The sequence below is a fragment of the Globicephala melas genome, chromosome 8 (genome assembly GCF_963455315.2).
Source record: "Globicephala melas chromosome 8, mGloMel1.2, whole genome shotgun sequence".
NCBI classification, from domain to species: Eukaryota; Metazoa; Chordata; class Mammalia; order Artiodactyla; family Delphinidae; genus Globicephala; species Globicephala melas.
Window position 1 is genome coordinate 67,919,077 of NC_083321.1, and position 24,324 is coordinate 67,943,400.

General features: G+C 40.5%; 1 protein-coding gene across 1 annotated transcript in view; it reads left to right on the forward strand.

Annotated features, from left to right (window-relative positions):
* The window catches only part of FAT3 (FAT atypical cadherin 3), a 707,842-nt gene that overhangs the window by 331,805 nt on the left and 351,713 nt on the right, over positions 1 to 24,324 (forward strand). The gene's annotated exons all lie outside the window — the stretch shown is intronic.

A 24,324-nucleotide genomic window follows, 5' to 3' on the forward strand; every position in this document is an offset into this window, starting at 1 on the left:
CTTTGGGTAGTAATTACTTCATGATGGTGGACCCCTTATGAATAGGATTAGTGTCATATAAGAGAAACTTCAGGGAGATCCCTCTCCCCTTCTGCCATGTGAGGATGCAGCTAGAAGATGCAGTAAGTGGGACTTCACCAGACCCCGAATCTACCACATCTTGATCTTGGACTTCCATCATCCAGAACTGTGAGAAATAAATCTCTGTTGTTTCTAAAACAGTGAGCTGATGATATTTTGTTAGAGCCGTCCAAATGGACTAAGACAGAGGCTGTGGGCATGAAGCAGCTGAGGGAGAGACAGACAGGCTCTGATAGGCTTGACCCTGAAGGCTTTCCAATGGCTGGTCCAGGTGTTAGTGACACTCAGCTGTACTCTTTGCCCTTAGATTCTCTGACGTACCCTGCAGTAATAATACGTACTTTTTTCCATTAAAGTCTGGTATAGGTGTCTCTTTCGTAAATGAAAGGACCATAAAAGACTGTTGCTGTGGAAACCAAGTCAGGAGAGAGGCTCAAGAAAGAAGAACTGTTCTCTAGTGTCAGTTGCGCACAAAGGTTAAAGCCTAAAAGGAGCCTTTAGGTTTAGTAATTAAGGGAGAAATCAGTGAAAGGCGTTTGTCTTTATAAGTCACATCATTGCTGGGATTTTTCATCTACATTAGCTTGAATGTTGACCATCACTTTTCATCTTTTATTTGTGAAATTCTGTGAGTCATGACCTAAAGTATCTGTGGTCTCCAGCATGTGCTTGGATTAAGCCCTGTCTCTCTTTATTACTAGTTCTTAGATGGATATTTGCTGGTTTAAATTTTATCTGTAGTGTTCCATAGGAAAATATGCCAACAATTCTGTTAAAAGCAAATTATCCTGTTTTAGACAACCCCATTTATCCTTAATCTTTTGAACAAGATGTGCATGATAACCACCTGTTTTCTCTGAGTTTCACCCTGTGAAATTCGCCAAGTACACCCGTGAGAAGCATGGATTCTTCCTGGATTGGCGCCCCATCTCGTTCACATGTTAACCTTATGGTGATAGACAAGTTTCTTAACCTCTTATGGATCACGTTGTCCATCAGGAAAATGGGGATACTAACTCAGTTGTTGCTAAGATTTAACAGATCAATGTATTTTATAAAGCACTTAGCTAAGCCTTGTACATATGAAGTGCTCAACAAATGTTAGCTATCATAGTTATTATTAAATGCATCCAACATTCTTGACTTTCATCAAAATGTGCTTTATAAAGAATACTTTCTTGAAAATTGACGAAGAATCAGTCTGATTAAATAGCCTTGAAGGTAACAAATATATACTAAATGTTCATTTTTTTACGAGTGCTTACTGTACACCAGTATACTGTGCTAGGCATAGAGGGTCCAAGGATGATAAAACAAGAACCCTACTCTTTCAGATCTCATAGTGCAGAATTATTTCACCATCTTCTGTCATTCATTGCTGCTGTCACATAGCTTTAAAATGAATAGATTAAGTAAATAATATTAAGGGCTTATACGGGACATTTTTCCGGCAGTAATAAATGTTATAATATTTATAGGCTATTTTCGGAAGGGAAACATCTGAGATCATGAGTGAGGAGATGTAAAATAAATCCATCACTTTAGAAACTTACTATTACAGGTAGAAAGTGCTGAGCCTTTGCCAGTGCACTGTTTTTAAATATGTTGCCATTACAGATACTTCAGTTAAGGAAGGCAAATCCAATTTTACCTCCTACCACTTAAGTTAATTTCTCTTCTCTGTAAAATTTCCTATTTCATAAAGACATACTTTATCTTGGCAATGTACATACTAAATTGTTCATTTTTTTACTTAGTTAAATTGTTTTCTGTCACAGTGAGAAATGCTTTTCTCTGAAGAAATGATGTTCATGCACGGGAAATAGGGTTATTTATTAAAATGGTTTATTATGAAACTAGATTTAGACGTATTTCTATAATTTTGTATTTAAGTGTTTTTAGTGTCCAATGAAATGGTTTTCAATGTAAAGTGGGCTTTGATAATCAGTCTCCAAAGTCTCACTTTTATAGTTAATCAAATATACCTGGTGGATTTATATTTATATGTTTAGAAATACCAGAGATGGTTTCGATAGATCTCTATCAGTACTTTACTGGGTTATCATAATTAGTAGATGGCTTAAGTTATTTTGTGTTTTCATTGCTCTCTGATTTAATACGCCTTTGTGGATTTGGGACTCTGTACATAGGTGTGGGAGGAACACAAAGATATAGGAAACTTCTCAGCCCTAAAAAAACAAACAGGCTGTTTTTGCAAGACAAAAAACCACTTTATAACAAAGGGAAAACCCGTGTTTGAGGCTGAATCTGGAGCTTGTTATTGAAGTTACATGTTGGAATTTTAGTCATATCTAGTACCTCCCAAGATAGAGGAATTACACATAAGTGGTTTTCCCACGTAACTGAAGTTTAACCCTTTAACTTATCTACAAAACAGAAATAGACTCACAGACATGGAAAACAACCTTATGGTTACCAAAGGGGATAGCGATGGGGCAGGGCAGGGGAGATAGATTAGGAGTTTGGGATTAACATATACACACTACTATATATAAAATAGGTAAACAGCAAGGACCTACTGGGCACAGGAAACTATACTCAATTTCTTATAATAACCTATCATGGAAAAGAATCTCAAAAAGAATATATATATATATATATATATATATAACTGAATTACTTTGCTGTACACCTGAAACTAACACATTATAAGTTAACTATACTTCAATTAAAAAAAAAAAAAACCTTTAAGTGCCAAAACTACAATAAACACCTGTGTTTCTGGATCACTTTCTAAAGTGTATTAAATGTGTCTTTCAACTCAGCAAGCATAGTATGCTGAACATGACGATACCAGCAGTTCTGGTTTCATGGGCCTACAACCCAGACAGTTACCTAGGGCCCATGTTCAGAAGGGCCACTTATATGGTTTAGTGCTCTGCTGGCACTATCTGGAAATGCTTAATAATTTTTGAACACGTGGCTTGGTGCTTTCATTTTGCACTGGGCCCTGCAAATTACGTAGTCTGTCATGGATACAGGATTTCCCTCTGGAATCTTAATGGTTGTCTGGGGCCATCAAATGTACTACTGTTTGAGTTTCCTCACTTAAGCTCAGCTTGACAGCACTGGCTTCTATTATCAGCGTGCCTCTCTCTCCCAGGGCTCTGTCTTCTAATTTGATGCTTCTCATCTGCTGAGACATCGTATAAATAAGGGATTCGAATAGTAAGTAGGTTGAGAATCACCAGGCTCTGAAGGGTGACTTTGAAGACCCCTCCCACAGAGTAAAAGTGCACAGCATCAGTAACCAGGCTTTGTGGCGTTAATTTCAGTGATCACAGGGCTGGTTTTGCTCCTCTCCTGGACTGACTGCTTTGATGAAGAGGCTGCCTCTGTATGAACACCATGTGGGACGGTACAATTCTGGTCCATTTCCAGTAAAAGAAAATTGTAGGAAACAAATTATTTTCAAAGCCCACTTTATTTTCAAAATTAATCATAGGTGGTAAGATGGTGAGGGAGGTTTCTTTTCATGAAACTCCTGTCACATAAACCTTATGAGCTCTGAAGCTTTCCCTGTTGACTGAGGGAGAACGTTTTTATTCCAGTAATTTCTGTCCCTTCAAACTGTTCGTGTGCCTTCAAAGCATTGTTCTTGCTTGATGTCCTCTTGTCCTAAAGGAAACCATTCTATACTTTTTTAAAAAAATATAAGTACCTTTGTATATCACAGTATTCTGGATGATTTTCTTCTTCTTCTTTTTTTTTTTTTTTTGACATAGGCCATAGTTACTAGGCTTTCCCTACAATTATGCAACTTCATTTTTCACTGTCTACTTGGATTCCTATTAGCTAATCTCTGAGGTGATTTCTAGTTTTCTTCTGGTATGGTTTTCTGGTTTCCAACTTCCAAGCTATCTGTGGCAAAGGCAAGTAAAGCCAAGTAAATGTTCTGTTGTTTTTTTTAGGCTGTTCATAGTATAAGAAATGTGCTGGCATTTGTATTATAAGAAAACAAGAGTCTTCAGAGTAGAAAGGCGTGTTTCTTACTTATCATTTGTTTACTTGTTCATTTATTCAACATTCAGTGTTGTTTATTGAGCCCTTACTGTGTGCCAGACACTGAAGTAGGCACCAGGGTACAGTGGGAAATAGGGAGTTGTTTTCCATTCCAATAACAGTGCTTTACACACAGCAGATGCTCTAAGGAAACATGGAAGGAAGGAAGGGAGGGAGGGAGGGAGGGGGGAAGGAAATACATACTTTGGATGATACGTATCATTTATTAACATTGCTCAGGGATTTCTGAACTCCTTTTGTAGCAAAGAGTGCTTACACCTTTCTGAAGTCCAACCATGGCTGAAATTCTCCTGCCTAATTGCTTTTGTTTAAACTTCCATTTGACATTTGAACTATTTTCAAAATGTCATCTCTGGATTCAGTTGCCTCTGAGGAATTGAAAGAAAGTTTATATTGACACAGTCTACAAGTCATCAGAATGTACACAGTCCTGGAAATTTCCTAAGTATTCACAAAAGAAAATTAAGTGGTCCTTAGTCTTTTTTTTCAGTTAATCCTAGGTTATCAAAGTGCTTTGGGAATTGCAGCATCAATTTTGTGGCAGGTCTTAACATTAACTGAAATGGTTAAAAGTGCGGGCATGGTTAAAACAATGTCACAGTGACCTTCTACCTCTGTGATGCTGTCCTTCTAATATGTTGGATTTTAATATGATTTGACATGTGGAGCGGGGAAAGCAGGTCATTATTTGGGAAATGCCTTTTACTTTTATAAACAGGAGGAAAATGGGAGTTGGTCTTTGCTAATAGATATAATAATAATTGCAATCATAATTGTAATTTATATGATGCTTCACGGTATTAAAACTCTCACACATTTTATCTATGATAGGTTTAGAATAAACTGGTTTGCAAGATGAAAGTCTACCTAGGCCACCTATGGAAAAGTTCTCTAGAATTAGAATTTTATACCTGAGAATCAAAAGCGGCAGACAAATCTCGGTTACTAAGCAATCTTACTTAGATCCTTTATTTCTGAGGAAGGCCAACCATTGTACTGAGAGTTAAAATAAAGAAAGGGGTTGTGATAAAAATACGGCCAGATGTCTATAAACCTCATTAGAAACAAAATATTGGAAGCAGCGTGTTGTGTACCTGTGGGTTTGGTCTGTATCATAAATTCATCGTAACTAAACTCAGTATTTTCTGGCCTTCCATGAGTTGATATTATTGTGCCTTGACTTATGTAATAATTATGAATTAATTGATTCAGCAAACACATATGGAAAACCTTCTCCGTGTCAGGTGCTGTGCTAGGCCCTGGGAGTGCAAAAGGAATAACACGTCATCCCTTAAGATAGGCAGGGTCTTCAGACTTTTGTTACAATTTTTGCAGTACTTCATGTCATTTTTATTGATCCCTACTGAACAAATGGCTCCTTACCCATAAATAGCTTTAATTTCCCCTGCATCCTGGGTTCTTTGTCAAGACAAGAATGACTGTAAACCAATACTTCCATGCACTGGAGGAGCATGCCTGAACCCTGGCGTCAGGCCTCTTGTGGAAAGAAGAATCTCAGATGGTTCTGTTTGGGGGTATACAGTTCTCAGCTAAACATTAAAGTGAATACATTTCTAAAAGGATGTTGGTGAGGAGAAGCTGGTATCCTTTCAAAACTAAATGTAGAGCTGAAACAGAAAGAGACTCAGAGAACAGACTTGTGGTTGTCAAGGGGGAGGCGGTGGGGGAGGGATGAATTGGGGGTTTGGGATTAGCAGATGCAAACTATTATATATAGGATGGATGAACAACGAGGTCCTACTGTATAGCACAGGAAACTATAGTCAATATCCTGTGATAAGCCATAATGGAAAAGAATATCAAAAAGAATATATATATATGTATAACTGAATCCATTTGCTGTACAGCAGAAATTAACACAACATTGTAAATCAACTATACTTCAGTAAAAGTTTTTTAAAAAAGTAAATGTAGAGCCACGGATCTGTTTTAACCACAAATCAGACATGCCCTAGTACAGACAGACTGTCATCACCTGACCTGTCTCCTCCAACTCAGGAAGGAAATCACACTGTGAAACCTGGACCTTTAGCAGAGTCATCACCCTTAGTAGAGGTTCCCAGAGTCCTGTCCCCAACCAGGAGAGCTCTCAGAATTGACAAAGACTCCTGGTGCTTTCGATGGGCAGCGCCCTCCTCTGGCGGCAGGCAGGGTTAGCCGGCCACCTCAGCCCTCAGGGAGCTCCTGTTTGAGCGGGAATGGCCATTCTTGTGGTTGGATCTTATGGCAGTGAAGCAACTAACTCCCTTCTGACAGGTTTTGAGATGAAGTGAGCCAGACACCGTGCCCATGTCTTATTGAACGGTCAGAGGCATGTGCTGTAATTAACGTTCACTGTACCACAGATGCTCAAAAAATTTCGGTCTTACTAGGTCAAAGCACGAGTTTTCCCTTGGCCTCTAAGGACGGTTCTGATGGGTTCCCCTCTCTGGCCCCCCACGCCCCACTCCTCACTGCTGTGTCACCTGTGCACTTGGGCACACTCTCGCCCTGGGTCTGTGGCCCCCTCTGGTCCTGATGCCTGGAATGCTTTTCCCCTTGATCCCCCGCATGACTGGCTCACTAGTTCCTTCCTCCAGTGCCACCCTCTGAAGCAGCCTTCCTCGCCCACCCCATCTAGTACTGCAATTCCCAATTCTTCCTATGCCCCTCCCTGCTTTATTTCTCTCATAAACACTTACCACCATCTAACAGAGTAGATCTGTAACCTGTTTATTTTACTTCTTCTTTATTTCCCCACTAGAATGGAGGCTCCATGAAGACAGGGCTTTTGTCTGTTTGTTGACCCCTGTATATTCTGTCTTGAACAGTGACTGGCAAGTAGTAGATGTTTAGTAAATTATTTGTTGAATGAATAAATGAATGATTGGATAAATTAGTGAGAGAATAAATTTGCCAGAATTCTTACTCTGAAAGGTTACAAATGAGGGGGTCCAAATTTGTACTCTCTGTCGAGAGGCCATGCATTATACCTTCCAAACCAAAAGGCTGGGGAGTAGGGACGATGTGAACTTGATTTTTAAAATGTGCAGGTGTCAAGGAGAGAAGAGACCTATACATGAAGGTGTGGAAGCAGAGGTGGTCAGGTACATCTGTTACCGAGACCAAGCTCACTCTGCTCCCTGCACGACAAGCCAGTGAATCTGGAGACGAGGTGCTGAGGCAAGGAATATGACTTTTTTTGGAAAGCTGGCAGACCAAGAAGATGGCAGACTAGTGTCTCTTGAAAAACCATCTTATTGGGGTTTGGATGTCAGTTTCTTTTATAGCACAGAGAGGGAGAGGAGATGAGCAAGTGAAGTAAAGTAAAAAGGCCATAAGATTTGCAATTGTCCCCTGGAATGGCCAGCCTCGGCAAGGGGATGTGTTAATTTCTTCTTTATTGCAGCCATTCACAGGTGGACAGGGCCAGGATGTTTCCCTGAACAAACGCACTTTGGTTTAACATTCAGGCAGAGGGGCAGTGTTCCCTGAGGCAGGCCATTGTGTATAGACAGCGACCTTTTAGTGAACAAAAGCAACAGGAAGCAAAGGTTAAAGTAAAAGAAACAGATCCAACATGTAGTCGGATTTGGTTCTTCCCTGTTACACGTCCTTTCCCCACTGTCCTGGGTTTGTATGGGAATTTGCCTTGCCAAGCATCTATTTAAAGATAGCATTTCCCCTGTGCAGTCATGGGTGTTTCATGCTCTATACCAAAGCCATTTCTGAGCCACCTCTGGATGTGTTGTTGCTTAGCAAATAGCCTTCCCATCCTGAGATGATAACTGATAGTAGGATGTGACCGGGCATTTCTAAAGTTAAGCTTTTGATCCTGGAAACATTTACAACTGCACTTAGAGAAATTGTCATTTTTTTCCACTTCTCTCTCTGCGTGCTTGTTAGATTTTCCATACGTTGTTTATAATAACTTTTCCCTGTGGTTGAAGATAACAGATTTTTGCTTTTAATTCAAGAAATGTCTGCCGTAATGTTTTGCAACATGATACTTTCCAAGTTTCAAAGTGAGAGTGTGTTGTCTGATTGTGTTTTTGCATGTGAAACTGTAGAAATGGTGATACTAGCCCCAGAACTGCAGTGTGCAGCTCCTCTGCCCTTCCATTCCTGTCAGTGTGTTTAAGTGAATGTAAAGGATTTTTTTTTTGTCATTGTAATTTAAATTCAGAAGGAGTCTATTTGTATGGTAATTGTAAGCTAAGGAAAACAGTGTTTCATTTCGCTCTGGGATTTGTTTTCTGACATCTTCACATTCTCTAGTACTTTAACCTGGCAACAGCGTATTAACAGCAATTCATACTTTGTATTTTAACATGTAGAACAATCCCCAGCAGATTAATACATGATGAGGAGAAAAAAACCAAGAAGGGATGTTGAGGGCATCATTAATTTTGCTTTCATAAACCATATCTTGGCGCTTTCTGATCTGAACTGAAATTAGAGTCACCCTAGAGTTTTCAACATCCAGAAAAAATATTATTGTCACATGGAAGCACAAACAACATTGCCCTTCTTTTAAAGACAGACTCCAACACGAGGATACAAATGATATTCTCATTGTTCGAATTCATTATTTTTCAACAAAGTTTTTTAAGGGGGTAATTTTCTTTTTGTGAGCACAGTCAGGAAGGACCTCTTTAACTAACTGCTCATCCAGTGTGCCCTGAACCGGAGAAAGATGGAGAGTTAAAGAGACTTCTCTCTCAATTCAAGTGATTACAACATGTTCTTGTCTTAAGTGAGAGAGTTGTGAGGCCAGGGGTTATATCTTCAGTCACATCAAATCACACTTATTTTTTCACAAAACAAGCTCAGTTAGATTAATTTTAGGTGAGGTGATTCAGCTAATACCTTAAGGTTTCTTCAACTCAGGTGTCTTGTGCTCAGATGCCTGCCAGGACAAGTAGGTGGTAACATAAGGGAGCAGTATGAACCTGGTCAAATAGCTGCACAGAAAACAGGACATTGGCTACACAGGTCTAGCTGGCAGCTTTACCTGAAACCACTGAAGGTGGCCAAACAGACAATCCTGCCCCCCGTCCCCCAACCCCCATCTATTTGGATTGGCCAAAAAGTTCCTTCGGCTTTTAAGTAAAAATAAAAGACACATTTTTCATTTTCACCAAGAATTTTATTGAACCACGTATTCACCTTTTTGTTCCACTACCTTCTGACATTTTTCAGGCAACTTCATAATTCCATCTTCCCAAAACTTTTTATCTTTGTGAGCAAAGAACTGTTCCAGGTGCCTTTTACAGTCTTCCAGGGAATTGAAATGTTTTCCATTAAGGGAATTTTGTAAAGACCGAAATAAATGGAAATCCAAAGGTGCAATGTCTGGGGAATATGGAGGATGAATCAGAATTTCCCAGCCAAGCTGTAACAGTTTTTGCCTGGTCATCAAAGAAACATGCGGTCTTGTGTTATCCTGGTGGAAGATGATGTGTTTTCTGTTGACTAATTCTGGATGCTTTTCGTCGAGCGCTGCTTTCAGTTGGTGTAATTGGGAACAGTACTTGTTGGAATTAATCATTTGCTTTTCCGGAAGGAGCTCATAATAGAGGATTCCCTTCCAATCCCACCATATACACAACATCACCTTCTTTGGATGAAGACCAGCCTTTGGTGTGGTTGGTGGTGGTTCATTTCGCTTGCCCCACCGTCTCTTCTATTCCACATTATTGTACAGTATCCACTTGTCATTGCCTGTCACAATTTGTTTTAAAAACAGAACATTTTTGTTACGTTTCAGTAGAGAATCGCATGTGGAAATACGATCAAGAAGGTTTTTTTCACTTAACTTACGTGGAACCCAAACACCAAAGCGATGAATATAACCAAGCTGGTGCAAATGATTTTCAACACTTGATTTGGATATTTGAGTATGTCGCCTATCTCCTGCGTGGTATAACATTGATTGTTCTCAATGAATGTCTCGATTTGATTACTATCAACTACAACTGGTCTACCCGACTGTGGATCATCGTCCAGCGAGAAATCTCCAGCACGAAACATCGCAAACCACTTTTGACATGTTTGATCAGACACAGCACCTTCTCCACACACTGCACAAATCTGGTTTTTTTTTGCATTTCATTTGCGTTCTCACCTTTCTTGAAATAATAAAGTATAATATGCTGAAAATGTTGCTGTTTTTCTTCCATCTTCAATACTAAAATGGCTACACAAAAATTCACCAATTTTGGTAAGTTTTTTTTAAATGCACGCTGATATGACAGCTGTCACCATACAACTAACAAAATTGTTTCAAACGAAGTTAAAGACAAGCGCTACTAGAGCTAGCGTACAGAAAACTATGAACGAACTTTTTGGCCAACCCATAAAAGAGGGTTGCCACTTTTTAATCCCAAAGGATGATTGAGTACAGAATGTTGCATTGAAGTGGCCAGCTCTTTCTTCAAGGGATGCTATAGATCACGGTTTTCATGCAAAATCCCTCAATTTTTATATAACGTTAGTTAAATCTAAAAGAAGCAGTCGTAGGCACCAACCTAACAAAACGTGCCTATGGCCTTAACTTTTGCAGGTCCAAGGTCAAAATAAGAACAAATAGAGACCCACATGCCACAGTATAAATATTTAAAAGTAATAAATCAAGCTAGCAAAACTTAATAAAATATGTTCCATCCTCAGACTTTGACAAATATTCAAAGCTGAAAGGCCATATTTAAAACTAGAGTTCTCTGCATCCTACGAGTACCAGACAAAGTAGAGTGGAAAGAGCAGGCCCTGCAAGCCCCTGCTCCTACCCAGCTTCTCTTCTCACCCCCAGCTCTGTTCCAGGTGCACATGTGTGGATACTTCAGGCCACGTGGCTAAGCTCTGCTCTCTCACGCTCCAACACTTGCCTCCTATAAACAGCTGCCTCTTAACCAACCCTGGGCAATGCGGAGGCGTGGCCTACCCCAGGGAGAATGGATCCAGTGAAGAGACCCACTCAGGCCTGGAAACAGGCTATAGGCGGTCATTGAGGCAGAGAATTCCAGAATCCCTAAAACCAGAGCTTGGTCCAGAATCTAGACTTTAGAATGTGTGTGGAGGGTCATGCAGTGACACCAAGTGGGCACATCTCCTTGGTCCTCAGACTCTTGGTTTTGTTGGGGGATGCATGGCTGAAGGAGGGCCAGGGGGTGCCTTCTGCATTATAGGAGCAGGGACTTTGGTGGCTGGAATCTCAGGGCAGTGTTTAGGCCCTTGATTTAAAGAATATTTGTTCCCAGTGAGATCTTAGAGATCATCTTATTAGTCCAAGACCTCAGTTTACAAAGGAGGATCCTGGCTAATGAGAGGCAGTGTCCATTCATGTAGAATCAAAGCCTTTTTAGTCAACTGTATCGGACGTATTTGAACCTAATCCTTAGTCCAGTCATTTGCCAGATCAGTGACATGTTACCTAGCTTCCTTGAGCCTTGGTTTCCTCCTCTGGAAAATGGAGATGAAATAAATTTTTTTCTGGCCTATCAAGGGCTTTTCTAACCAGTTATGGTTGAGACCTTTCGTTACTGGTTCATCCTAGCAGAACTTCCTCCCTAGGGAATGTCTATGGAACTCTCTCAGCCGCAGTTGTTTGCTTTAGGCTCTTCTGGTTAAACACAAGGACAGTCTGAGACTGCCTTTCTAGTACTTGAATTATCTTTCACTTTTCCATGAGAAAAGAACAGCATAAGGAAATTAGCTTGATGATGTTGTTTAAATATGAAAAAGTTCCTGTCTTTCCTCTGAATCTGATGGTGATAAGTTTTCAATTTTTAGGGCCCTTGTAACCATTTTCAAAGCTATGTCTAATTTCTAAAATTAATTTGTTCAAAGGACTTGGTGCTTAGATTCTTGCTTAAGTTTCCCTGGAAACGTATACCCATGTAGCTTTTGTGTATCAGTAAACGGTCTTTTCAAAGACAGACTTTTGTTTATGTTTTTGTTTTAGGAAGACAGGAGAGAAAAGAGGGAGAGACAGTTTCCTTACTAAGAGGAAAATATTTTAAACACAGTTTAAATCAAAGCTTTTCCTAAATTATAAGGCTAGTTATTTGGTGTGGAATTTAGAATGTAATACTGAAGTGAGAGAAGTTGGCATTTGCAGGTTCCATTGGCCACCAGCAATGACCATTGAGTGTTGGCATCGGGCTTATACTCTCTTTTATTTAGTCTATTAAGTCAGTTGTTTTAAAAAAGAAAGTCTGGCTAATTAGCCTGCCAAGATCATGATACTATCTGGTTCTAAGGCTGTATAAGCCTGAAAACCCCATTATGGAATACTTCTTGTATGTGCAGAATAGTCCCTAATGCCTGGAAATGTCATAATTGCCTCTTCATCTTGGAAAGGCAATAGAGATTATTGGATACACACTTCCTCACAGACTCATTCACATTTTTCTTATCTTAGGCATTGTCCCCCACTATGAGGACATTTTCCTTTAGGACAAGCGATAACCCATATTTTAGTACGAGCGGATCTAGTTGTATATAAGAATATTTCAAACCCATAAGCCCATTCAAAATATTTTCTGCTCCTTTAGTCATAACATAGTTTTATTATGTTGGAGATTAAGGTTGTTATTGTTCACCTGCCATCAGCCTATTATTGAAGTTCCTTTCTCTCCTCATGGTTTCCATGACCCAGTGAGCTGGAACACAGATTAAGTAGTGGATCCCAAATAATAGTAGAAGAAGATATACGAGAATGTTGTGATTTTGGCATTTAGTGAAGGTATAGGTTGATGATGATGATGACTCATACTTTGGTGTATCTGCCAAGCATACTTAATGATCAATATGATCGTTCCCAGTTCATCACTGAAAAAAAGGAAATTCAGGAATTGAACTCGCCAGGGTCTCTCAATAGTAAGTAGCAGGATAAGGACTCAAGGTCAGAGCCAGTGACTCAAGAGCCTGTGTTTTTGTCCAGTACACTGTGGATACAGAGACAGAGATGATAGCCAACATTGTTTAGTAATAGGAGCTGCCTTACACATATGCTCTCACTCCATTTCATTTCAGCCAGCCGGAGAAGGGCATTATATTAGCTGCATTTTATAGGTGAGGACACTGAAGCCCGGAGAGTTTTTCTAAATGTGCCCAAATCACACCGCTTGTAAATACAACAGTTGGGATTTACTCCAGGGCCTCTAGAATGCTGGGCCTTTTGACCAGAAAGGGGAGAAACCTTCAAGAATTAAAAGCCAACTTTTGTTTTAAATCATTTTCTATGGTAGTTAGCAGACAACACTAGGGAGTTAAGCCATAAAGAGATGCCAAAGTGTCTATATTTGAGTTCACCAGACAAAAATTTCTCAGTGGATTCCTTCATCCGGTTGTGTGAGCTATTGTGTGGTGTATCACCACCCAGCTTAAATGAATAGACTACCAGCCAAGCGAGAAGAGCCAGCAGGCTGCAGGCTCTGGTTTTGTAAATGTTCAGTGATTAGAGTGGATAATTATTAATATTATTTTGATTTATTTTGCAGAAGACATAATCCATCTGTATATATATACATATATATGCATATATATGTATATGTATATATTTATATTTGGCTAAAGATTCAGGAAATTTTTCAGGGAGATTTTCATACGTGTCCTCTTTCTCAAGTTGCTCTCTTGCAACTTCTCTATATTAGGCAGTGATGACCCCTGTGAGCATTGGCCAAATCCACTTCCCTGCTGTCCTGAGTAGCCTCTCTGCAGAGTCCCTGCTAAGATAGAAATTCACAAACAATAGGTGGCCATTGCCAGCAATTTGAACACAGCAGTCTTGGTGCTTGGCAGCAATAACCAGCAATTGGCAAGCTATTACCCAAATCCCCTGCTAAGAGAAAGCTAGGACTTTTGAAATTACCTTGTTCCTTCCACCTGGTTGCTACATTTCTCTCTTTCAAAAAAGCAGGCTTTGCTGTGCTCCGCAACGGGAGAGGCCACAACAGTGAGAGGCCCGCGTACTGCAAAAAAACCCACAAAAAAACAGGCTTTGTGTGTGCAAGTATGTTATTTGATAGCCTTCATGCTAAAACTGTCCTTGGCATGAGCAGATTTGGGTCTTTACAGGTGCTTAGCAAAATGAGTGCCCTTCCATATGGAAATGCAATTCTTTCCTTGGATACAGGATTTGATTTGGGAGTCCTCTGCTTCTTGATATCCTATGGCACCTTAATTGAAAATTATAAGAAGACAGATTGTGTGTGTGGGTCTGCGCTGTATATCAATGTGTTGAGTGGTAATTCACACCTGATTCTTTTCTTTTAGTACAAGCATAGAATCAAAGGTGTCCGGAGCTTATGTAACCATTTTACCGGGAAGGAAACTGAGATACACAAAGTTTAATTGATTTGCCAAAAGTCATGAACCTAATTTAATTCATTGGATGTTTGTTGACCCCCTGCTAAATGTGGAAGAGGGTGGCAATAAGAAAATTTAAAATATATTCTTAGGGGTATACCTACGTATGTGCAGGACATAAGCCACAGTATAAATCTGTGTAATTAAGAAAAAATATTATCATGGGTAATAGCTACTTTAATTGAGAAAAGGAGAGCTCAACATTGTTTAAGAGATTACAGAGGATCCAGACCCTGAACTCGTTCACTCATTTATTAACTCAGCAAAGTTAATGCTTTGCTTACTATTTGCCAGGCACTTCCTAGAGTTTGGAGATGGCCCAGCAAATAAGGTGCATGTGGTTGCTGCCATCATAGAGTTCAAGGTTCAATGGGGCACAGAGATAGATGTGGAGGAGTAGCACAGTGTGATGAGTCTTCTGAAGAGACAGGACGCTGTGGAAATCCAGGGTTGGGGGACACTAAACCCAGATTCCAGGAGTCTCAGGATGGGTTGTGTATAAACCCATAGGTGGAGGTGTGATGGAGGGCATTCTGGGAGGGAGCCAGCATAAAGAGGATGAGAACATGAACTGCCTGGGGAAGAGCCCTGCGCTGGGCGCTGTGCTAAACACTTTCCATACAGTATCTTTTCTAATTCTCACAGCAGTGTTAAGTGGTGTGTATATTATTAACTGAGGTCAAGTGACTTTCCCAAAGTCACACAGCCAGCGGATAGAGAAGCAGGTTCTAACTTAGGTCTGCATCGCGGAGAGCTGTACTCGTAAGAAACCACTTATGGAAAAGGATTTTAGTTAACATTTAAAACATGGTTTTAAACATGGCTTGATATGATGATGTGTTGACATACATTGGTCTTTGGGGTATCTTGGACCCGGGATGATCCAGGAGACACTTGCCTTTTGGTCCCAACTGGAGTATACCCTTGGTCTTCTGGCAGCTCATTATGGGTTTCTTTGTGTTCAGCAGGCCCCTTGCTTGCCCCTCTGACCTCCCTCAGCAGCACTCCAGCTAAGCTGCCTCTTTGGCTCTGAGGTGTCTACCCACCCCACTTGCTGCTTGTCACTAGGTCCATGAACCAGCACTTGTTTTCTGCTCTTCTCCTGGTACCTGAGCTACCACTTGGATCTGACCTCAGGCCCCTCACTAGCCTGTCTTTGAGTGTGGCCCAGCCTCCAGATTCCCAAATTCTATGGCCCAGATGAGTCTGAACCTCAAAGTACATTTTCCTTTCTACTCATCATCCTCTATCTGTATCTTCGATCCGATCCCTCTGGGGCAGGGCTAAGCCCCAGTGGTTTCTATAGACAACTGGAGGCCAGAAAATATCCTCAACTTCATCAGATGTCTGGGTTCAGCCTGGGGGTCATTCTCTGAAAGAACATGTAGTGGAAATATATGGTTCAAATTTGCCTTTCTTGGGACTTTCCAAATCTCTCTACTCTAAGAAAACTATTATGTCAATACCAACGCTCTCAGCCAACTTTAAAACAGAGGATCTAATTTTCTCTCACCTTTTGCATTTAAAACAGGGAGACCTATTCCTTAGGCTTCCTCCCACCTGACCGGTTTCACTATTGCAACTTGCTTGGGTGATCTTTGTCTTTTTCCCGTGAGGGGTGTGTGTGTGTGTGTGTGTGTGTGTGTGTGTGTGTGTGTGTGTGTGTGTGTGTGTGTGTGTGTGTGTGTGTGTGTGTGTGCGCGCGCGCGCGTGTGTGTGTGTGTGCGCTTGTGTGTTTTCTCAGCCATTTTTCCTCAACTTCTCTACTAAAATTTGGAAAAATATCATTTTCAGGGACTTTGAAATCCAGCCTTTCTTATTTTTTTTCACATTTTACAACGAATGCCTGTTATTGTAGAAACAGAAGACAGGCCAGGAATTTTTAGTCTTTTACAGTTCTCGATTACATTAGAACACGCAATGAAATCATTTCTTATTGAAACTGCTACACTTGGTCATGTTATTACAGGAAACACGCTGTGGACTTGTTTTGAACGTGAAACATCTTTAGATTAAAATTTTAAATTACTCATCCAGCTAAGGTTGGTTGAACGTGAAACATCTTTAGACTAAAATTTTAAATTACTCATCCAGCTAAGGTTGGTTGATGTTCAGTAATAATTCTCAGGAGTTACTTGTTTCAAATTTCAGAATTTTTTAAAAAAGATTCTATCAAGTAAGGATAGAATGTGCCAAATTCAGTGAGGTATAAGATAAGCCTGTCTTTATGTTTCTTAGGGCAAATCATATTTTGTCTTAGCACAGCCTTCTTGCCTTTAGTATGCTCAAAGAAATTAATTTGACTGTTTACGATGTTATTTAATTTTCAGTAATTATTCAAGCATATATAACCACAGACATCTATGTAGTAGGCAGATGGATCAGCAATTGTGCATGTAATTAGAAATAACCCTTGAAATATAAAAGTAGATTTTAATATTCAGCTTCCAAAGAATTGCTAACATTACAAATTGCTCATACCCTGAAGTGGCAGCCAGTGATGTAAAAATTTAAATATAAGAATTCAAATGAAAATTTCAGCCTTCTCAGCACCAAGCAGTTATTGAATGACAGTAGAAAACCATGGCAAAATCACTTAAAGGGACACTCTTTCTTTCTTTAACATAAAAATATGATGTGTTGGGGCTTCCCTGGTGGCGCAGTGGTTGAGAGTCCGCCTGCTGACGCACGGGACATGGGTTCGTGCCCCGGTCCGGGAGGATCCCACATGCCGCTGTGCGGCTGGGCCCGTGAGCCATGGCCGCTGAGCCTGCGCGTCCGGAACCTGTGCTCCGCAACGGGAGAGGCCACAACAGTGAGAGGCCCGCGTACCGCAAAAAAAAAAAAAAAAAGGTGTGTTTGTAACTAATTATCACTTGAATAATTAAATTTGAAATTATTTAGTTTTGAGTGTCTCTTTTTATAGCAAGTCACACACTCAAATGGAAAAAGTCATGTTTAAGAATCATATTAGTAAATTCCAGCTCACTTGAAGATTTTTACAGAGAGGAAAACAAAATATTCTGCTTTTAAAACGAAGGACAGCACTCATATTTACTACTGTCAATAAATATAAAGAATGTACTTCATTGACTGTTGAGAGAGGGGGAGAGGCAGACTCTTATGGTGAAATGAATTCTGGTTGTAGATTAATGAGTCCTGGATTCAAGTCCTTGGTCTGCTATTTATAAGATAACTTGAAGTTTCTTAAAGGCTCAGGACTTATTGGTATTTTTGCCGAAGAGGCTACTCTCTTCTTCTAACATGGTCTCTAACACCCTTGATAAAGTCTTTTTTTTAAATATAAATTTATTTATTCATTTTTTCACTGTGTTGGGTCTTCGTTGCTGCATGTGGGCTTTCTCTAGTTGTGGTGAGCGGGGGCTACTCTTCGTTGTGTTGCACAGGCTTCTCATTGCAGTGGTTTCTCTTTGTTGGCGAGCATGGGCTCTAGGCACACGGGCTTCAGTATTTGTGGCACGCGGGCTCAGTAGTTGTGGCTCACGGACTCTAGGGCACAGGCTCAGTAGTTGTGGCGCACGGACTTAGTTGTTCCTCGGCATGTGGGATCTTCCTGGACCAGGGCTCGAACTCGTGTCCCCTGCATTGGCAGGTGGATTCTTAACCACTGTGCCACCAGGGAAGTCCTGTCCTTGATAAAGTCTTAATAAAAAATTTAATGAAGAAAGAAAAGAAAAAAGAAAATAGAAATGGGAGAGGGGCATAAAAGAAAATAGAAACAGAAAAAGAAAGAAATCCCCAGTTTTCAAGGAATAATATTACTCCCTTATGGCATTTGATAATATTATGGCTAAAAATAAACAGTCCAGTTGTATTTTTGCAAGTATAAGCATCATCTCTTTATACTTAGGTCAAAGGCTAGATCTTGTCCAAATAACAGATATTTTCCTTTTGAAGTAATAATAATGTTTGTGGAGTTTCTACTTTGTGTCAAGATAATGAGATACAAGTATTGGCTTAAAAGAACTTAGAGTTTAGAGAGGTTGTTTCTTCCAGAAAGAAGGAATTCACGCTGGGAATACTCTGACCCTGGAGTTACCAGGCACCTGTTTAGCTTTCAAATGTGGAAAGGTTGATATTATTCATGAAAACCAGAAATTTATGTGCAGAACAGAGAATGAAGCTGGGTTTTTTTGCCACACTAGGAGCAAATCTAAACCCTAGAGGGGCACTGATGGGGAAATCGAGGACAGAAGTTCTAGAATTCATTATTTCTTTATCATTGTGAGATGCAGGGTGGGATAGGATTTAGTTCAGGAGAGAAAGAAAATGGAGGACTTGGCAGCATTGGTTGTGTATTTCAAACCCACAACTAGAGAAGATATAGCAGAAGTAGGTGACTTGGTGGATGATATTAATGCTTGTAATATCTACAACCTAACTCTAACCCCAATCTTTGATCTCACTTCCTCCTAACATAATATAAAAGTCAAGAAGTGTGTCCTCCTGTGCCCTGCTTTTGTTCCAGGCCTTACGTTTCCTATGGCCCATGTGTGCTGATTATAAGGCAGAAGAGTCCCCTTTCCTTAAAAGGAACCATATGTGATATGTGTCCTGATGTGTTGTTGCCAGTTTCTTTGCTGGCTGCGAGCAGTTCCGTGGCTGGCATTGGAGAAAGTATGAAACATCCTCCCCACACCTTCTGATTCTGTGTCTGCTGCACAGAAGCTTATGTGATTTGGGGTAATGATGCCACTGGGGATTAAAGAGCTGGTGGCACTTTTTATTCATTCGTCTGACTGTGCTAATTCACTAGTATCTTAGAAAGAGAATACCTAATATTACAGAGGCATGTTTTACAGTCCTTTGGTCATAACAAAAGCTTTGAGACCAAAAAAAAAAAAAAAAAAAATTCATTCCAGTTTTTTCCTGTGATATCTAGAACTAGTTGGTGCTTTAAAGTGAAAATTTGCAGAGATACCATAAACCCAGATACATTTTTCTCTTCCTGGAAAACATGATGGCTCGATGTGATGATTCTGAGCTTCTGCGATTATCACTGCTATGGTATGGTACTGCAGTGTTAACGATTTAAGGAGCTGAGTGCAAAAAATAAAAAATGTTTCCTTTGGTTATGGTTAGGAATAATATTCTTATGTAACTTTACATTGGAAATAACTTGAACTGCATGCCACAAAATTAGTTTTAAATGGAAATGGGAAGTTGTGGTTGTTTGAAGATGTTTTCCTTTGTTATGAAGCCAAGTGCCTTCTGGGATAACAGTTTGTATACTTTAACTCCTGGGACAAATTTGTTTTTTCTTTAAGGTTTGTATTGCTTTGTCCATTCAGGCGTGTCTAGGCCACCTTCTGGTCAGTTAGTTCTGAGCTAACGCCCACAGCCCAGCCAAGCAGGGAAGCTGCTCTTATCACTGCCCCTTTGTGCCTGGTGTTCTGAGCAGAAAGGGAGAGCGGTGGCCTGGGTTGACTAATCCTGGCAGCCACCCACCCTCTTCATGGCTGGTCCAGGGCGAGACTCGGCTCAGTCATTCACAGAATCAGCAGTACTCACAGATTCATTTTGGGAAGTTTATGCCATTTTATGTTTTTAATCAAAAACATACAAACACACATAAATTATCCCACTCACCCCAAATCTTACACTTATCATCCTTTTCTGTAGCCTATTGGTTAAGAGTACACTTTGTGTTGACATCCTGGCTCTGCTACTGTGGGCTTATGATCAGGCAAGTTCAACAAGAATCCGGAAAGCCTCAGCCTGCTCATTTTTCAAATGAGACTAACAGTGCTGTCCATGCTGGGTTATGGCGAGGATTACGTGCGGCAATGGCATGCACCGTGATTAAATCGGCACCCGGATGTAATAATTAGCGCTAAACAAATGTTGGCTATGACTATTGTTGTTTTTATGAGTTTACCCATAGCCACCTCCCTGTAGAGGATTTCACTCTGGAAACCTTCTCAAGTAGAGGCTATTCTCTTATTCTGCGTAACACGGAGGAGGAGGGTTGAAGAACATGTTCAGTCTCTTGCCCTAAATTCTCTCCATTCTTTTCGCTGTTATCTACCAGCCTTCCAGATGTTTTCCCATGAACTGTGTGTTCCGTACCAACATCTTCTCTATCCTTGCCTTCACTGTTATCCTCAGGGCGTATAATGACTTCATGATGATTATCAAAAATGCATCGTTTCAAACAAAATCAACTTCTCTACTCTTCAGGTCATTAACAACGCAAAGCCAGTATGTTTTCATTGAGTCCTGCCCCTGAAACTGAATTCTCACAATCCCTTTGTCTTCTTTCTCTGTTCACATGCCTCCCTACTCAGTGAAAAGCCATGATGATTTATTCCTTAATTCATGTAATTGTGTTCTAATTCCCCCACCAAAAGTGGGGGGTGGAATCAAAGCTCTTCACGGATCCTGGTACTCTCCAAGGTGCTGAAACACAATAATGAACACACTGTTTCCACACCCAATTTATCAGTCCATACCTCTGGGTCACTAAAGTCCTCAGTTCTGTTAATTTTAGGCTGCCAAGCGCCACTAGAGGAAGAAAAAAAAAAAAAATCAGAGCTCCAATACAGATTATTATTCACAAATGCCCAATCACACACTAACCACACGATCACAGCACTAACCACACACTGAATTGTAACTTCCTATTTACTTACCTGTCTCCCAACGGAACTCTGAGCTCCATACACTGTTTCATACATCTCTGTGCCCCGATCCAAACTTGGCTTATAGTAGGGATTCAATTAAAATTTGAATTCATGTCAATTAATGCATTTATCACTTTCAACTTTTAAAATAGTCTCTAACTGCTGGTTGGCAAACCCATTTTTCATATTTTTTTATCTTCCTTTTACTCTCTGTCCCATTCCTCCCAGTTTCTCTTTCAAGTATTCCCACTGAACCCTTCACTCTTCCATCCTCACTTTCTACAGAAGAATCTGGCTCGTATTTTATCAAGGGTGTTGACACTGCCTTATGTGAGTCCCCTTGGCTTCCCGTTCAGTTGCTTCTACCTTCAGTGCACCCCACTACCACGTTATGGGAAGCAGTGGGATGGATTGTGGGATCCCTCTTCCTCCTAGGACTCTCCTCCACCTGTGTTTTCTACTGTGATTAGGTCGATAACCTGCAAAATATCACAGGCTCAAAGGAAGTTTAAATTTAACTATTAAATTCCTTCCCAAATTAATTCCTTCCCCAAAAGCTGTTAAATTAAATTCCTTCCCAAAAAGCTGTTCAGAGTACTGACCTTAAACCAATTAAAGTTCTTCTGGTCACTGTGGGTCCACCTTCACTGCCCGCCTTGGGCCTTGTGGTCTGTGACCAACCAACAAGCCAGAAGTCAGCCCCGACTTCCCCCCTGCTTAACCCCAGCCCCCTTATCTCTGCAGCCCTGATCTTGCCAAGATGGGATTGCTCCATTCTTGATAAACTCCGGTGTTGATGCAGGGCCTACCCTGAATCCAGCCATGGTCTGGGGACAGCCTGCAGCTCTCTGCCCCAGTCAGACTGCAGGGAGCCTTTGTAAATTCACGAGCAATAGAGGGAGTGATAGAACTTATGGTTTAGTAAGGCTGTCCTGGTTTGGAAGAGAGGAAAATAGAATCATAGGATGCCTTAATATGTCTTGAAATATTGGCCTCTTATGTGCTAAGAACCTAGAAATGTTCTGAATTTAGTAAGGAAAATAAAAGAGTTCATCCTCTATTCCTGAGGGGTGACTTATTTTGGGGTAAAGATTCACCAGGATTGCCTTTGACAAAATGTGCAAGTTTTGTAAGCCTGAAGGCTTTTTTATGGGCCTTATTTTGGAATGGCTTTTTTTATTTGGCCAAGGTGGATGGTTCCTGCTATCATATCAGGCATTTGCCGCCAGCCTCTGGCTTGTGAGAAATGCTTTGAGATGTGAAGCATCCCGTAAAGGGCCATCATTCTCTAGGATGGGTCTGGGCGTGCAAAAGACTTGGATCTCTGGAAGAGAAGGGGACATTTTCTGTCCTCTGAGAGGTACTGGTTGTCAGGGGGCTTATTCCAGGAAGCATAATTACTAACCGCTGATAGGAATTTATTTGAATAACTCCAGAAAATATTTGTTTAGGTAAAAGGGAGTTTTCCTTTCCTGAAGATAAGCTCGTGCCTAACCAGCATTACATTACATTTCAAATGGTCTCTCAGAAGCCAAAGCGTGAGTGCAGAGCATGATGTATTTTGTATGTACTACTGGTGTATGTGTGTGTGTGTGTGTGCGTGCGTGTGTGTGTGTGTGTGTTTAAGCTGCTGAGTGCTTAAACCTGCTTTTGTATTTTGAGGGTTATTTCTAGTAGGAGATGAGGCTGTCCAATTTATCTCTGGCACCGAGCAAGCCCTATTTGTCTCTGGCATGAAACAGGCTTAGCTCATCTGGTGCCGTCTCTGGTTATCATGCTACTCAGCGGGGATAATTTGTTTTGTTTTATTTCTGTCCTGAAAGGTAATTAATAATACAGGGGCAAAATTGTTTGTGTGGTGTTTTTATATTTTTGATTACCCAGAGAAGAATTTTTCAGGAGCTTTTCCAAATAGTTGCTCAGCACCTGCCTGGATAATTGCTTTCCTCGATGGCAAAGAGCTAATTTGGGGAGACCTTCCAGGGTCTATTCCTTCACCTTCGCATGCCTCCAAGCCCCATTTAGTGTGGGTCAGGGAGAACTTCAGAGGGTATTAAAACACAGATCAGTGAAAGTAACACTGAGCCAGAGCCTTCATTGTTCAGCACAATTTTCTGGCTTCTGCCAATGGTTCAGAGAAATCATTCAGAATGCTCTAACACGCTAGGTGTTCTGTGTGCTCAATTCCTTCCATGCATCTTATTTCATCTTCATAACAACCAGTGAAGTCTCTCCGCACCAGAGGTGAGGGACTTGAGACTTAGTAACATAGTATTTAAAAGTTGAAGTTGCTTTTGCATTTTAAGAGTAATTCTTCTTCTTCAACCCTAAGATCTCAATTACTATTCCAGGAGTGCCACACTCAGTGGTCTAGAGCGCCCAGACCTGTAGGCTGGGGATGTAGGTACATAGGCGAGCACTTGCTCCTCTTAAGGACGCTGTTTGTGTTTTGCACTTGCTGGTAGCTGTAGGGGTCTGTGGGCCACTGAAACGAGGTAATTCTGAGTTTTCAGTGCAAACTGGAAATATGGTGCTCATCATTATAATTCTGTAAGTTTGGTGTAATTGTTACTTTCTTTTCAGAAGCGGTAAATTGAGGTTTGAGAGAATAAGTGACTGTCCCCAAATCATTCAGTTAATAAGTATTTTAACTGGAATCCATACCTATGTTTGTCAACCTCAAAACCCCATTATGTACTATATTTCTTTTATTTCTGTGGTACCGTGTGTATTTTCACCCTCAGCCTCAGCCCCTGGCAACCTCCAAGTAACTTTTTTTGTAAGAGCTTTATTGAGATATAATTCACATACCACACAATTCACCTATTTATGTACAATCGGTGTTTTTTAATATATTCACAGAGTTGTACAACCATCACCACGATCAGTTTCAGAACTTGTACACACCTGGACCTTATAGCTGTCACTCTCCTTTCCCCTTGTGCCCCAGCCCTAAGTAGCAACTAACATTTTCTGTCTCTATTTTCTTGCTTATTCTAGACATTTCATGTAAATTGAATCATATAATGTGTGGTCTTTTGTGACTGACTTCTTTCACTGAGCATAGTGTTTTCAAGGTTATTAATGTTGTTATATGTATCAGCACTTAATTTCTTTTTATGGCTGAATGTTATCTGCATATACCACATTTTGTTTACCCATTCATCAGCAGATGGACATTTGG